General features: G+C 48.0%; 1 long non-coding RNA gene across 2 annotated transcripts; it reads right to left on the reverse strand.

Annotated features, from left to right (window-relative positions):
* Positions 1-1,064: 1,064 nt before the first annotated feature.
* LOC309860418 lies at positions 1,065-14,024 on the reverse strand. Of its 2 annotated transcripts, XR_014309355.1 has the most exons (5): positions 13,074-14,024; positions 11,914-12,140; positions 10,681-10,885; positions 2,498-2,808; positions 1,065-2,122 (listed from the first exon to the last, which is right to left on the reverse strand). It is a non-coding gene; the product is annotated as an uncharacterized lncRNA (long non-coding RNA). The 2 variants fall into 2 exon arrangements; XR_014309356.1 differs by having other exon boundaries at positions 1,065-2,808.
* Between the last annotated feature and the right edge of the window lie 228 nt (positions 14,025-14,252).

The following is a 14,252-nucleotide window of genomic DNA, read 5'->3' on the forward strand; positions in this document are numbered from 1 at the left end:
CTCTCATTGCTTTCCCACCTCCAGGGTCCCCGGCATCTTGAACCACCCAGGGCCAACTGCCACCGTCTACACCCATGGAGGCCTGAGCATGGGTATGGGGAGGGTCAAGGTCAGATATGTGTGCCTCACACGTCTTGGGACAGGACGCAGTGATCGCTGTCCCCACTCTAGGTGGGCTGCACCATGGCATGTTCCAGGAGTGACTGGGTAGGGCAGGCAAGACTCTCTTACTCAGATCCAGGTGCTACCTGTGTCCTGACACCCCGGGGGTCTCCCCTGAACTGGGGGTTACAGCTGCAGGCCCGTGGAGAAGGAAAATGCCTGGCTCTGCACCCCTCCCCCGGATGGGACACAGTGTATCAGTCCAGCTGGTGGCTGACGGTGGTGGGGGGGAGCCTGATATGTGGGGTCTACACTCAGGTCTTGGGTATCCATGCACCTGAAGGAGCAAATATTCAAAACAGACAAAACAAACTGCGGACAAAAAGAGGAAAAAAAAAAAACTTTTTCTTTCTTTTTTTGGTATCTTTAATGGCCCTTCTGCTTTCAAACAAGAGGTTTCTTATGAATTTTCATTTGGCCCTGAGTCCCTAAATAATGGAACTTGAATCCCCTCCACTTCTCCCAGGTGCCATGAAAAATTGGGGAGGGAGGGGAAGGGCTGATGCAGGTGCCCGGCATGGACATCTCGAGCAGCCCTCCACAGTCTGGAAGTGTCCCATGCTTCTGCAAGAGGGTCACTCTCAAACCTCAGCCCGTGGAAGCTGGTCCAGGCTCTCTTTGTCCCGCGTTTCCCGAAGTTAGAGAGAAAATGCATCTCCTGATTCATGTATTCTCTGTCTGATTTTTGATGCTGTCAGCCCAAAATCCGGCCACACCCTTTGATCCTTAAGAGGGGGTTGGTTTCAAAAAGTGCAGAATCCCTTGTTACATGTCCTTGATGTTTCCAGTTACTATGTGCCCACATTAGCACACCATTTCCTGTGTGGCCACAAGAGCTATTACTACTGTACTGCCGTGCATATTAATGGGTGCATATAAATAAATGAGCACACAGGAAATGAAATTTCGAAGTCGATAAATCTGTTAAAAAAAAATTGTGTCTTTGGGTAAATTGTCCCACACACTCCTGCCAAATATCTCACTGTTGTAAAGCATATCTGTGGTTTTTAAACCAAAATGCATCAGGGAGTTCCCTTCTACCTGCTAGAGGGGATGCTGCCCAGTTCATGAATAGTTGAATAAAGCCAATTACATCTCCTCCCACCAAAAATGCATCAAAGACCACAATGTAGGAGCTAAAATATAAAACCCTTAGAAGAAAACACAGGGGTCAATCTTCATGACCTTGATTTTGTCCCTCCAGCAGCCTTACTGCAGAGTTCACGTGCTTGGGAACCAATTGGACAAAGCGCTCTGACCGCCCCCACGCCTCACCGTCCCACCCCTGCAGTACAATTGCTTTTCAATTTATTCTTTTTCTGGGAAACCCAGCCAAGCCCACCCCCATTGGCAATGGCAGAGTGTTATGGGGTCAATTTAGAAGCTGGGCCTTGCCAATTGCCCCAGGATATGACTGAGCCCAGGGTGTGAGAGGAGCCTGTCCGAGACCCACTTCTCACCTGTCCAGCCCATGTGCTCTGGATTTCAAATACGTCCATGCACAGCATCACATACCCAAGACCTCTCTGCTGGCAAAGCAGGGATGGCTGTACGTCCTACTCTGCAGACAAGTCACAGTTCAAACTTCACCATTCAGGAAGGGACCAGAGGAACAGTGTCACGGTCCCATGGAAATGACGTCCCCTCGTTTCCAGCAGAGACTTCAGGGTCAATCCCTATAGTCAGGAGCCACGCCCATCCTGCAGTGTGTAAGAAACAAGGGTCTGCTGGCTTCCGGGGATGCTAGATCTGAACCATCCCTTCCACATTGCCAGTGCAAGGCTGTATCTCTTCTCTCCAGAGTCCTCAGCCTTTTCTTGCTTGGCTGCAACTTTCTGTGATAGATCAAAAGACACCAATTAGGGAGCACTGGCTGTTCCAAGGGAGCCGATGAGAGCCTAAAGGGATCCACCACGGCAGCAGCAACAGAGTCCAGGCAAAGACATCATCCCAGCAATAACTGAAGGCAAAAGGAGAGACCCATCAGATTTGCCAAGCTAAAGAGTGTGTCCCCAGATTCATGTCCTTCCTGGAGTTTTAGAACATGGTCTTATTTGGAAACATGGCCATCAGAGGTATAATTAGTTCAGGTGACCTCATACTGGCGAAGGAGGCGGTGGGGTGGGGGGGGGGGTCCTTAATCTGATGGAACTGGTGCCCTTAGAAGAAGAGGAAAAGACACAGACATGTGGGCAGAATGTCAGGTGACAACAGAGACAGAGATGAGGATGATGCCACTATAAACCAAGGAAACTGAAGATTGCCAGCAGCATCAGGAGCGAGGAGACAGGCGAGGAAGGGTCCTCCCTTCAGAGCGAGCACAACCTGCCAATACCTTGGTTTTAGTCTTCTGGCCTCCTGCACGAAGAGGGAATAAGGTTCTGTTGTTTGCATCACCCAGTTTGTGCTTGTTTGTGACAGTGGCTTTAGGAAACCAGGGTACCAGTCTTATTTCTGAAGCAGCCCAGGGCTGTTCTGATATCCGCAGCTCTGCAGGGAAGACACACCGAATAAGTGACCACAGACCAGCAGGTGCGTCAGCATTGTCCCAGGAACGGGGGTTCATCTCGCCAGAGAGTGTCGCTGGGTTGTGGGGAATGGCCAGGCCTCCAGAAAAAGGGCCATCCTGCGGAGATGATTTCCAGGCTTTGGACAGAAACAGAAGAAATGTGTGGGGAAAAAAAAAAACAAACCATAAAAGTTTTAGAGGGAAAAAAAGAGCTTATTTTTATAACTTGAGGGTGGGGGGTTCCCTTCCACAGGAAGGAAGATTCCATACCCAGAAGCCATAAAGGAAACAGCTGACAGATTGATCCCATAAAAATTAAAAACTTCTGTAGATCAAAACACACAAAAATGTTAAAAAAAAAAAACAACAACAACAGTGTGAGGCATTTTCTAACAAGCAAAGAAATTAGTAACCAAAAATAGCTCTTACAAATCACACACACACACACACACACACACACACACACACACACACACACACCAATCCACTAAAAGAATGGGTAAGAGATTTGAAGGCCCATTAAGACAAGGGCAACGCAGGGAGCCTAGGTGGCTCAGTGGTTACAGCATCTGCCTTCAGCTCAGATCATGATCCCAGGGCCTGGGATTGAGCCCCACATCGGGCTCCCTGCTCTGAGGGGAGCCTGCTTCCCCCTCTCTCCCACCTGCTGCTTCCCCCTTCATGTACTCTCTCTCTCTGTCAAATAAATAAATAAAATCTTAAAAGGAAAAATGAGGAGGAAAATGCAGCAATGCATGTTAGATGCTTAAGCAGGGCTCCCCCAGGCTTGGTTTGGGCAGAGACTCAGAGACTCCAAAGGTTGAAAACCACACAGTAGGTGCCAACCCCAGGGGCCAAATTCTGGACCCTTATTTCAGGATTCATTGAAAGGATTATCTAATCACATACCTCCTACCCATGGGAGAGGCAGGGACAGAGCATCTTGTCCAGGGCTGGGCAAGAGCAGGGCAGGGCAGGACAGGATAAGAGAAGTCTCCTGATGGGAACCAAGGAAAGGAAGACTGCGGGCCTCCAGCACCTTGTGCAGTCTTGGTATGTTTATCTCTATCCCCTCCTGAAAGTCCTCTAAAATGACAGTAAAGGAGGGAAAATAAGGCAACCACTTCGATGGACAAAGAAAGTGGAGAGGAAGCAACAGCGACAAACTCTTGGAACCCGGAAGGCAGCTGCACGCACTGTTGTGATGTTGTGGCTCGGAGCAGCCTGAGGTCTGACCAGGAGCCAGGAAGTCAAGAAGCAAAGGAAGGATGCCAGAGCCACTGAAAGGGGACAGGGATTTCCGGAAGCAGCAGTGTAGGTACAACTAAAAATGGAGGATTGGTTAAAAATTAGTGTGAGAGGGGAGCCTGGCTGGCTCTGTTGGTTAAGCATCGGACTCTTGATTTTGGCTCAGGTTATGGTCTCAAGGGTGTGAGACTGAGTCCCATGTGGGGCTCGGGACTGGCTGTGGAACCTGTTGAAGATTCTCTCTCCCTATCCCTCTGCCCCTTCCCCCACTCATGCACACACACAACCCCCCCCCCTAAAACCAAAAAACAAAACTTAAAAACATTAGTATGAGAATATTTTGACCCATGGTCTCTTGCCCCACTCTGTGCAGGTAAAAACAAACAAACAAACAAACAAAACCCACAAAAAAACCTCCCCAGCATCCTGGCAGAAGACAGGACTCTATTCTCCAGCGAGAGGGAGCCAGGGAGCTCTGGATTCAGGAACCATGGGCACAGATGCAAGTGAGGGCACTGGGCTGACAATGAGAATGAAGAGAAAGTTGACCCACCAATTGCTGAAACCTACATCCTACCCCTCTCTCACCCTGAGAACTGGCACCCAAGCTTATAATCCCTATGCAAAATTTTGGATGATTCTTTTCTGGGGATATTGGCCACCCCACTAGAATATATGCAGACACTGGTTGTTTGCAACCTCCAGTAAAGTGGTCAAGGTCAGTCTTTCTCCAACAAAGCCCCACCCAGTCACGGAGAACTTACCCTGTGTTAGAGTCTTAGTCTTCACATAAAGTCAGAGATGAAAAGTATCAAAGACTAAAAAAAAAAGAGCTTAGAGGAAACAGACAACTCATGGAGCAGGGGGAAAAATTATAACATAATATAATATAGCATACTATAGTATATTAAGTTATAAGGGCTGTCTCCAGGTAATAAGATATTAACATGCATCCATGAAATGAAAACTTGTTGCTTAAAACATAACCACAAAGTAAGTTTTAAAAGGATCGTTCAGAATTTTAAAAGTATTCTGGGAAATTAAATTGGCAGATATCCAAAAGAATTGCATAAAAAAATTTTCAATAGAAAGTTTAAGAGGCACCTTCCAAAAGACAGAACACAAAGAAGATGGGAAAGAAGTGAAAACACCAGAAAAATTAGAGAATCAGCCCAGGAAGTCCATTTGAAAAACAGGAAGGTCTAAAAAAAAGAGAACAGGAAATATACTTGGGGGAGGGGAAGGAGGGTAGAAAATAATACAAGAAAATGTAGCAGATGATGAACAACAATCATGAGCCTCCAGTTTGAAAGGACTCACTGAGGACCCCCTTATGAAGATAGACCCACACCAGTGTACCCCAAGGCTGAAAAGAAAATTCTGAATGATTTCGGAGGCAAAAGTGGCCTGGTGCAAAGAAAGGAGGTGAGACCACATCTGACTTCTCGCAACTGCTCTGTGAGCCTGAGGCAGTGGTCAATGACTTCATAGTCTGAGGGGCAAGAATTTCCAGCCAAGCTGCCAATCCAATGTGAGGATGAGAGCGAATTTTTGCACGAACACGCTCTCAAAACACTTAATACCAAACGTTTCTCAGACAGCTGCTGGAGAAGGTGCTTCACCCCAACAAAGGAGAAAACCAAGGCAGGCCATTGGATGGGCATCCAGGGACTCAGCGCAGGGAAGTCAGAGGGTCCCCAGACCCCCGAGACCACAGCGGGGGCAGCCACACAGAGGGCGGCCAGTGCACATGCTGCAGGAGTGGGGGTAGGAAAGGGGTGTCAGCAGACAAGGAAGCTGAGCCTCTGCACAGGAATCTGCACAAAGTGGAAGGAGAGACCCCTTCAGCCTGAAGTCTGGAAATGGACAGTCATCAGACACCAAACAGAGGAAAAGCTTGGCCGTCCCTCATTCCAAGCAAAACAAAAGATTGTACAAAACGGGAAACGTGCACTACAGGGTTAGGCTGTGAATAATAGGAACGTCGTCACAACTATGTAAATACTGAATATTGATTTGGCCAAAAATGACACTCTAAGTACCATGTCCGGCTTGAGGGGAGAGGAGCACACATGTGCATGGGGAGGGGGAGGGCAGCTTACCAGAGCTTCGTCCTCCTCCGCCGAGGTAGGAATTCATTAAATCACATTGAGACTGGAAAATCAAGAAATTGCAGGCCAAGCATGTTATTTAAAAGTAAGGAGGAAAGCACCAGAAGAATCAGTGAGAATTCAAAGTGATGGCCTCTGGGGAGGAAGAATCGGGAGCGGGGAAGAGAGATGCTGGTTTTCATTAGGAGCCTTGCAGAACCATTTGACTTTTAAAACTATGTACATGTAGGACTTTGATAAACACAAATTTTATTTTAAAAAGCTATCAAAGAAAAAACAAGGAAAGAGTAAATGGGCCAAGTCAGCACATTTCAGAATTTTTAACCCACATCTCTCCAATGAATAAAGACCTCCATGACTTGACTTGTTAAATGAGGGAGAGGCAATCTGTTTCCACAATTGCTTATTGTAATTGCTTGTGACAATTATTCTGAGGATGAACCCCCTACCATCAGGCTCTAGGATACCACGTGGACACACCCCACCAGAGTGAAATTCATTCCCTATGTCCTGTCCCCTGCCTCTGGTGGTGGTGGGTGACAGCACTGTCCCCAGTTGTAATTTGGATCGGGGCGGGGGGGAGCCACCAAAAGGCAACCCCCTCAAGACTCATTCATTCCCTCCTGGTCTGCTCTCTGTGCTCTGGGTAAATCTGACTGCCAGCCCACTTGTTCTTTCCGGACGGCTGCCCCACAGCGGGGTGGAGAGGGTGGCAGGAGGGTGTGGGGAAGGCCAAAACCCCAGGGAACCTCACAACTACGGCCTACCTTCCATCACTAGGGCCGCCAACACCTCTCTTGCTTATCCTGCTGAAACTTGTCTCCTGTGTCTCGTTGCTCAGTTGGATGTGAGCAGGGGAGGAGAATGATGGGGTGTTATTTGAGTCTCTCAAAAGCCCCACAGCCATGTGCCAGGCGCAGTATTTGGTGCCTTATAAATGCACCGTGTCTTTGTATCTCCACAGCCCTTGGGGTGAAATGATGACCCTGTGAATCTGAGCCTTGGTCTCTGGGACTCCGGCAGGGCTCTCCTTTCTCCGTGCTGCAGGCCTCAGTTGATAAAGCACGTTTGCCTCGCAGGGCTGGGTCAGGAGTCACCCGGACATTGTCAGGGAGGAGGCCCTTGTCCCCGGGAGAACATCGAGCACATCTTGGCCTCAAGATTTTGTGGTCTGTCATGTGGCTAATAATCCCCGTGAATTCTCCTGGCTCTGTCTCCCCACGGCCACAGATGCGGCGGTGATCGTGGCCCTGTTCCCTGCTCTTCTCAGCCCACACGTTCCCCTTAGATGATTTCATCCGCCACATGGCTCCAATTAGCATCTATCTGCTCAGATTTATGTCTCCAGCCCAGACTGTGTGCATGGCTGCGGACGCACGCCGCCCGGGCTCATCTCGCTCAGTGGCTCAGAGGTTTCTAGCACTCGTGGGTCCCCAGTGACCACCTCATCCTCCTTCCCAGGTCTGCTTCTCCTCCAGCATCCTCTATCACAGTCTCCCTGACACCACATCACCCTGTCCCTGGCCTCAGACTGAGAAGAGGCCTGTCTTCCTTCCTCCGCACAGGCCACCAAGCCTTCCTGCTGGAGTCTGTGATAGCCTCTTAACTACTTGCCCATTTCCACTCTTGACTCCATCTAGTCCGTTCTGTGCTCTTGCCAGAATAATATTTTGGACACACAGATCCTATCATCTCACTCCTTCACTGAAAGCCCGTCCAGGCTCAGAGGTCGCTTCCTACTGGAGACCTGCTCAGACTAGCTTGAGTTCCCCTACATGTTGCTCCTCTAACTTACGGGACAAAGAACTTACTGCGGTTATACTTTTGTTATCTGTCCTTTTGGGAGACTAACTTCCTGTAGGACGATGGCATCATGAACGTACCAGCCAATCTTGCCTGTTTCTCAACTGTGTCTCAGGGCCTTGCTCAGATACAGCATATAGTAAGGTTAGTAAATATCAATTGAATGGGTTACTTGGAAGTAGTTATTAAAATAAATTACAAGAATACTGAATATATTGATTTTTTAAAAGATTTTATTTATTTGACAGACAGGGATCACAAGTAGGCAGAGAGGCAGGCAGAGAAAGAGGAGGAAGCAGGCTCCCTGCTGAGCAGAGAGCCCGATATGGGACTCGATCCCAGGACCCTGGGATCATGACCTGAACCAAAGGCAGAGGCTTTAACCCACTGAGCCACCCAGGCACCGCTGAATATATTGATTTTTTTTAATAGGCTGTTTTTTGGAGGTGTTTCTGATTCACAACAAAATTCAGCTGACTATAGAGTATTTCCATATTCTCCCGGCCCCCTCTCCAAAACCTCCCCCCATTTATCAACATCTCCCACCAGAGAGGGATGCTTGTTGTCACTACGTTGATGAACCTACGTAGACACATTATTATTATCTGGAGTTGACATTAGAGTTCGCTCTTGGTGATGTCCATTCTGTGGGTTTGGACATATGTATAAGGACATGGCTCTCCCATTATATGGTGTCATAGAGAGTAGTTTCACTGCCCTAAGAAGCTTCTGCATTCTTCTTATTCATTCTTCTCTCCCAGAAGATGGCTGGCAACCACTGATCTTTCTACGGTCTTCACAGTTTTGCCTTTTTCGTGAAGTCATATGGTTAGGATTCTACATTATGTACAATTTTTTTACCCATTTTTAATCAGGTTGTTCATTTTCTTATTGCTGAGTTTTAAGAGTCTTAAACTATTTTACCTATTTTACATAAGTCCTTTATCAGGTATACCTTTTGTAAATATTTTTCCTTAGTCGGTGGCTTGTTTTCTCATTTTCTTGAATTATACTGATTTCTTTTTTGAAGATGGAATTCCTTAATTAAGCAATGCATGCATTGGACAACATCCCATAGAGCAAGTAGGGAGATGCTCCTGAATTATATCGACTCTTAGGGACAGAAATAAATCTGATGCTGTTTTAAAGAGTTGGTAACACCCGCAAATTAGATCCAGGACCTTGAACCTGCACATAGTCATAGATTCCTAGGAACTCCTCAACCTGAGAGAGAAATTTTGTCATGAGTTACAGGGGTATCTTCTCAAGTATTCCAGTGAAGCTAAACTATGAATGTGGGAGAGCTTGTCCCACCTGCTAAACCAGTCACCCATCTCCTGGGCTGGCCAGTGTCCAGGTTAAGGTTTTGGAGTACAGAGGCCAAAAGTCATTTGGATAGAGATTCCACTGGGCATTGGTGGAGGTGAGGCAATGCGGGACTGATACCAGAGGTAAATTTACCTTCAAGTTAATGACACTTCTAGGACAGACGCCAATTTTTAGGGGCCCCTAGGTGGGAGATCTGGCTTAAGGGACATCAGGCAATTGAGGGTCCAGCTAAGGAGGAGTTCATTTGGGAATATATGATTTAACATATTACTTGGGGAGATGTTTTTAAATGTTACAATAAAACTAATGAAGTTACAGTTTACCCATCTGGAAATATGATTTTGTCCTACTTAAATTTTTAATTAAGAGACTGAGAAAAAATCAGATAAAAATGAAGAATAGAAAACAAGTTATCAAGATAAGTCATAGAATCAATAGAAATGATTGTTAACAACATTAATTTTTTTTAAATGATTTGATTTTACTATGAAGAGGAAGAGATAAATTGCTAATAAAAAATAGTGAATAGGATCTTGGAGGGTTTAATAATTTCACTAAAAGGGTGAGTTTGTAAGATTGGTAAGATATTGAAATTTCCTCCTGACTTGACCAAAACTGAAAGAAAACACACAAGAAACCTCCTAAGTGCCAATAGAACACAAACATTAATGTGACCATTATCATTCAGAGAATATATAAGATTAATAACCAAGTGGAAAACTGGAAATGCCCTAAATTCTTGCAGCTCAGGTACAACCGAAGCAAAACACAGGTGTTCCCCAAATCTGTTAATACTATAATTTATGCCATTTTCAATGGGTTATGAAGTTGAAAGCCATTTGTCTAAACTACCAAAAAAAATTTTAATGTTTTTGGTCCCTCATGCCCTGAAGACAGACTGAATTATCTTTTTATTATGACTAGAGAAAATCATTGTCATAAGAAGACAACAAGGAGTACTTGGCCAAAAATGTATGGAAAGTATTATAGAAGTAGTCCAGAATTTGGTAAAAATTGTGTTTTTGAAGAGTTTTGTGATGCTTATGTTATTTATCAGCTTTTTAAAAAATTTATAATTTATTGTGATGTTTGTCTCATTTAAAATAATCCCCTTTGATTCTTTGATAATTTTGTATTCATGCTTTTGTGTTATTATTTTTTTTTAAGATTTTATTTATTTATTTGACAGAGAGAGAGAAGACGAGAGAAAGCACAAACAGGGGGAGGGGCAGAGGGAGAGGGAGAAGCAGGCTCCCTGCTGAGCAGGGAGACCCATGAGGAGCTCAATCCCAGGACCCCAGGATCATGACCTGAGCCAAAGGCAGAAGCTTAACCAACTGAACCACTTGTGTTCTTATTCCTAAAGAAGTCCCCCAAGGTGACTAAAGGATGTTAGAATCGAGATCTGCCAGAACTGACTCTGGTGACGGAGGGATGGACACAGGCTTGCCTTCCTCTCCCTCACTCAGCCACACGTGGGCGGAGGCCTCATGGCCAAGGGCACACAGAAGCACTGACCTGCAGAAGCCGAGCCTCCCCTGCAGCAAGGGAGCGAGCTCTCTGTCCCTGCCCTGTCAGCAGAGGAGACCCTGCTGGGGGAAGCCTCCTCAAGGGGGGACTGGACGGGCACGTAGTCACTGGAGACTGAGGCACCAGATTGACTTTTGGGTCGTTTCCAGCCCCGAGTCTTTTTAAAAGACCAGTGGTGGGCACTGTCACGCTCCTGCAGAGCAAAGAAAGAGACTCAAACTTTCTGGAAGACAAGTTGGCAATAAATATTCAATGTGCTCATACCCTTCGGCCCCGTGATTTCCCCTTCCAGGAATCTATGACTAGAAATTATTAGAAATGCAGACACATATGTAAGCAAAAGGAAGTTCCCACGGCGTTCACATGGCACAACGATCATACGACATCAGCAGTGGTTGGAAAAAAATCCCTCCGACATGGGTCTGCTACGAGGTAGCCAGAACTCGGAGAACTTCATCAGAATCCTTGTGAAAATGCTTCTGAGTGGTACAATCTCTAACTATTATATTCTTTATGTACTTATCTGTGTGTGTGTGTGTTTGTGTGTGTGTCTAATGAACACAGATGACTTTGATACTCAGAGGAAAAAATTACAGTTTTTTAATTTTTTATTTTTTATAAACATATAATATATTGTTAACCCCCGGGGTACAGGTATGTGAATCGCCAGGTTTACACACTTCACAGCACTCACCATAGCACATAAGAGGAAAATGCATTTTTACATGAACCAGTGTGGAGGGAAATCAGACACTAGGTGCTACACACCTGCTCCCACAGGAGTATCTTAGTACTCCTCAGTCTTTCTTTAAAATAACTGGCTTCAAAGAGAGATTAAAATAAAATAAAGTAATTGGTTTCAACAGATAGAGACATGCGTCCCACCTACCTCCTTTCTCCAGGATCCCCGGAGAAGGCCGCTTCGACTCAATAGCGCTGGTCAACTTGGAGCAGCCCTTTGCAAGATTCCTTGCATTCTAACATGGGGGCAGCTCTTCCCCTGGATGGGTGAGCTGTCTTGGGAAGCCTCTCAGGATCACCAGGCACGACCCTTGGCTCTACTTCCACAAGAGCAGTGGAACTGCATGGACCGGGATGTCTAGGAAGTCATAACCTGGAAATGCCCATTCTCTGACCAGGGAGTCCTTTGGGGCTTGGAGAGAGCCGGAGAGGGGCAGAAAAATAGTGAGAGCCTGTGCAAATGAGCCTCTTTCTCCTTACCTTTCTGTGTCATGAGGAGCAGGAGCTGAGAACTCTCTGAGGGCCCCAGTCTGTCCCGTGAGCACATCTGCCTGGATGGTGGGCCACGAGAACCACACAGGGAGGACGTGGGGTCTGCCCCATCCAGTGTGGCCGACATGACTGTACTGTAGGTTGGACAGGTCTGTGTCCTCATCCTGACATCAAACGGCCTTCTCTGGTCTCCTGGAGTCTCTTTTGAGATAAGGCTGGGGTTATGGAAAGGATAAAATAAACATCATGCGCAAGCATCCTTTTTTAAACAAAGATGAGGAAGGGGAGAGGAGCCCCAAAGAGCCTGATTTACCCAGGGGGCTGGTGCATGACTCAAGCCCTGAGCACGGCCAGCACCTCTGAGCAGACACAGTGCTCAGAGCAGCACTGTGCTGGTCCTTGGCCCAGCACAGCCAATGTCCCAAATACAGCGGACTCCTGTGCAGGGGCCACACGGGACAGGACTCGCCAAGGGACTGGGCACCATGAGGGGGGTCTCCACTGACTTGTGAGAGGGAGGGTTCTAGAGAGAGAGAGGAAAAAATTAAAAACACCAGGAGATCAAACTAGAGACATAGCCCTGTGCAAAGGGCCTGGGGTCAAAAGTACAGGGTGGGCTCAGTGCGCAAACATAGGGTGGCCCAGAGACCCCACCCTCCCAGAGGCTCTGCACCCACATACTCCAATCTCCCCTACTGGAGGGGGTTTCTATGTCTCTCTCTGGCCAGCAGAAAAGAGGTGGACTATAGCCTATCTGGATCCTTTTCAGTCTGGTCCCTCACGTTCCTCAGGCCGAGTCATGATGTGAAGGAACCCCCGGACACAGAGGTTTTCTGTGGGCACAGTCTTCGAGCTTTCTCACAAGAATGCCAGAGCCAGAGAAGAATGACCGCCATCTTGGAGAAGCTGGGGAAACTGAGATCTGTTGGGGAGGCATACCTTACTCTGAATCCCATCTGGCGAAGGCAGATCGGGAGGCAACTGGAAAACCACACTGGGAAGAACCCTAGTTTGGCTTTGGTCACAGCTCCCTCGGGGGCATTTTCCCTCCACACAGCTTGTTGATGGGCTCCTCCACCATCCACTTGGAAGTCCCCCATCCCCAGCCTCTAATCAAATGCACTCGGTGTCCCCAACCACAGCCTCACCTTCACAGACTGCCGCAGCCGCCAGTCCAAGCCGCACGCCCTTGGGGGTGCGCCGCTCTGGCTGCAGGAAGCCGGTCTGCTGGGAGATGCCGGGAAGTGGTCTGCAAAGCCCTGATATGTATTACTTTCCAAATTTATCACGGCTCCGTCTTCCAACATAGAAAAATATGGTTTTGATTTTATCATCGACACATCTCACAGCCCAGGTCTGTGGGTCCTCGGGGACAGACTGCTCCCAGTGGGCTGAGCTCACAGAAGCGGCTGGGCCTTCCTGCAGGATCCTGTTGCCGAGAGAAAGGCTCTGGCCTCACGCCCTCCTTACTGGCCATCTGCAGCAAGCAGCCCACCCAGCATCAGTGGTCCTCTCCCAGCACATTCCCGGGAGGGCGGAGGCCGGGGGCTTTCCCTGGCACACCAGGACCCCCTGGCAGCAGCCCTGACTCAAGTTCTCGAGCACCCGGTACCTGCCGCATTGTCAGCACAGGACCCTCCCTGCCCTGGCCAGGAGCCCACAGAGGCTGGCTGGGGAGGGGCAGGGATGACAGTTCTGCCGGGAAGTGGAACGGGGTGGGCACCCGACTGGCCCCAAGGCCGGATGGAGCCCAGGGATCCCGGATGCCAGCTGCACCCATCACAGCCATCCAGCTTGCTTCCCTTCCTGTCTCGCAATCTGTTCCTCTGTCTGTGTCTCTCTATCTTTTTGTTTTTTTCTCTGTGTCTCTCTTTATCTCTGTCCCTGTGTCTTTTTCTCTGTCTTTTTTCTCTGTTGCTGTCTTTGTCTCGGAGTCTCTGTCTCTAACAGTGTCTGTCTCCCTCTACATCTGTTTCTCTCCCCCTCTCCACTCCACCCCATCACCTCAAGCTCATTGCCCCCTGGCAGCTGTTGCTCTGTGCCCAAGGCCATGGGGGGCCTGCCAGGGTGGGGCTCACTGCATTGCTCAGCTGTGCCTGCCCAGAGCTGACCTCATCCTGCCCCACCTCTGGGCTGTGACCCGACACCCCAGAGCCATCCCTCCTCCTCCCAGATTGTGTGCTCACTCCCTGCCCCCTTCCCACATTCCTGCCTCCTCCTACAGTGGCTCAGATGTCCAGATGTCTGTTGGTGTCTGTCTGGAAGCTTGTGGAGAGTTCAGGAGCCTCATTTTACCCTTTGTATTGTCTTCTCCAGAGTGGAAAGAG

The sequence above is a fragment of the Mustela nivalis genome (assembly GCF_964662115.1).
Source record: "Mustela nivalis genome assembly, chromosome: 2".
NCBI classification, from domain to species: domain Eukaryota; kingdom Metazoa; phylum Chordata; class Mammalia; order Carnivora; family Mustelidae; genus Mustela; species Mustela nivalis.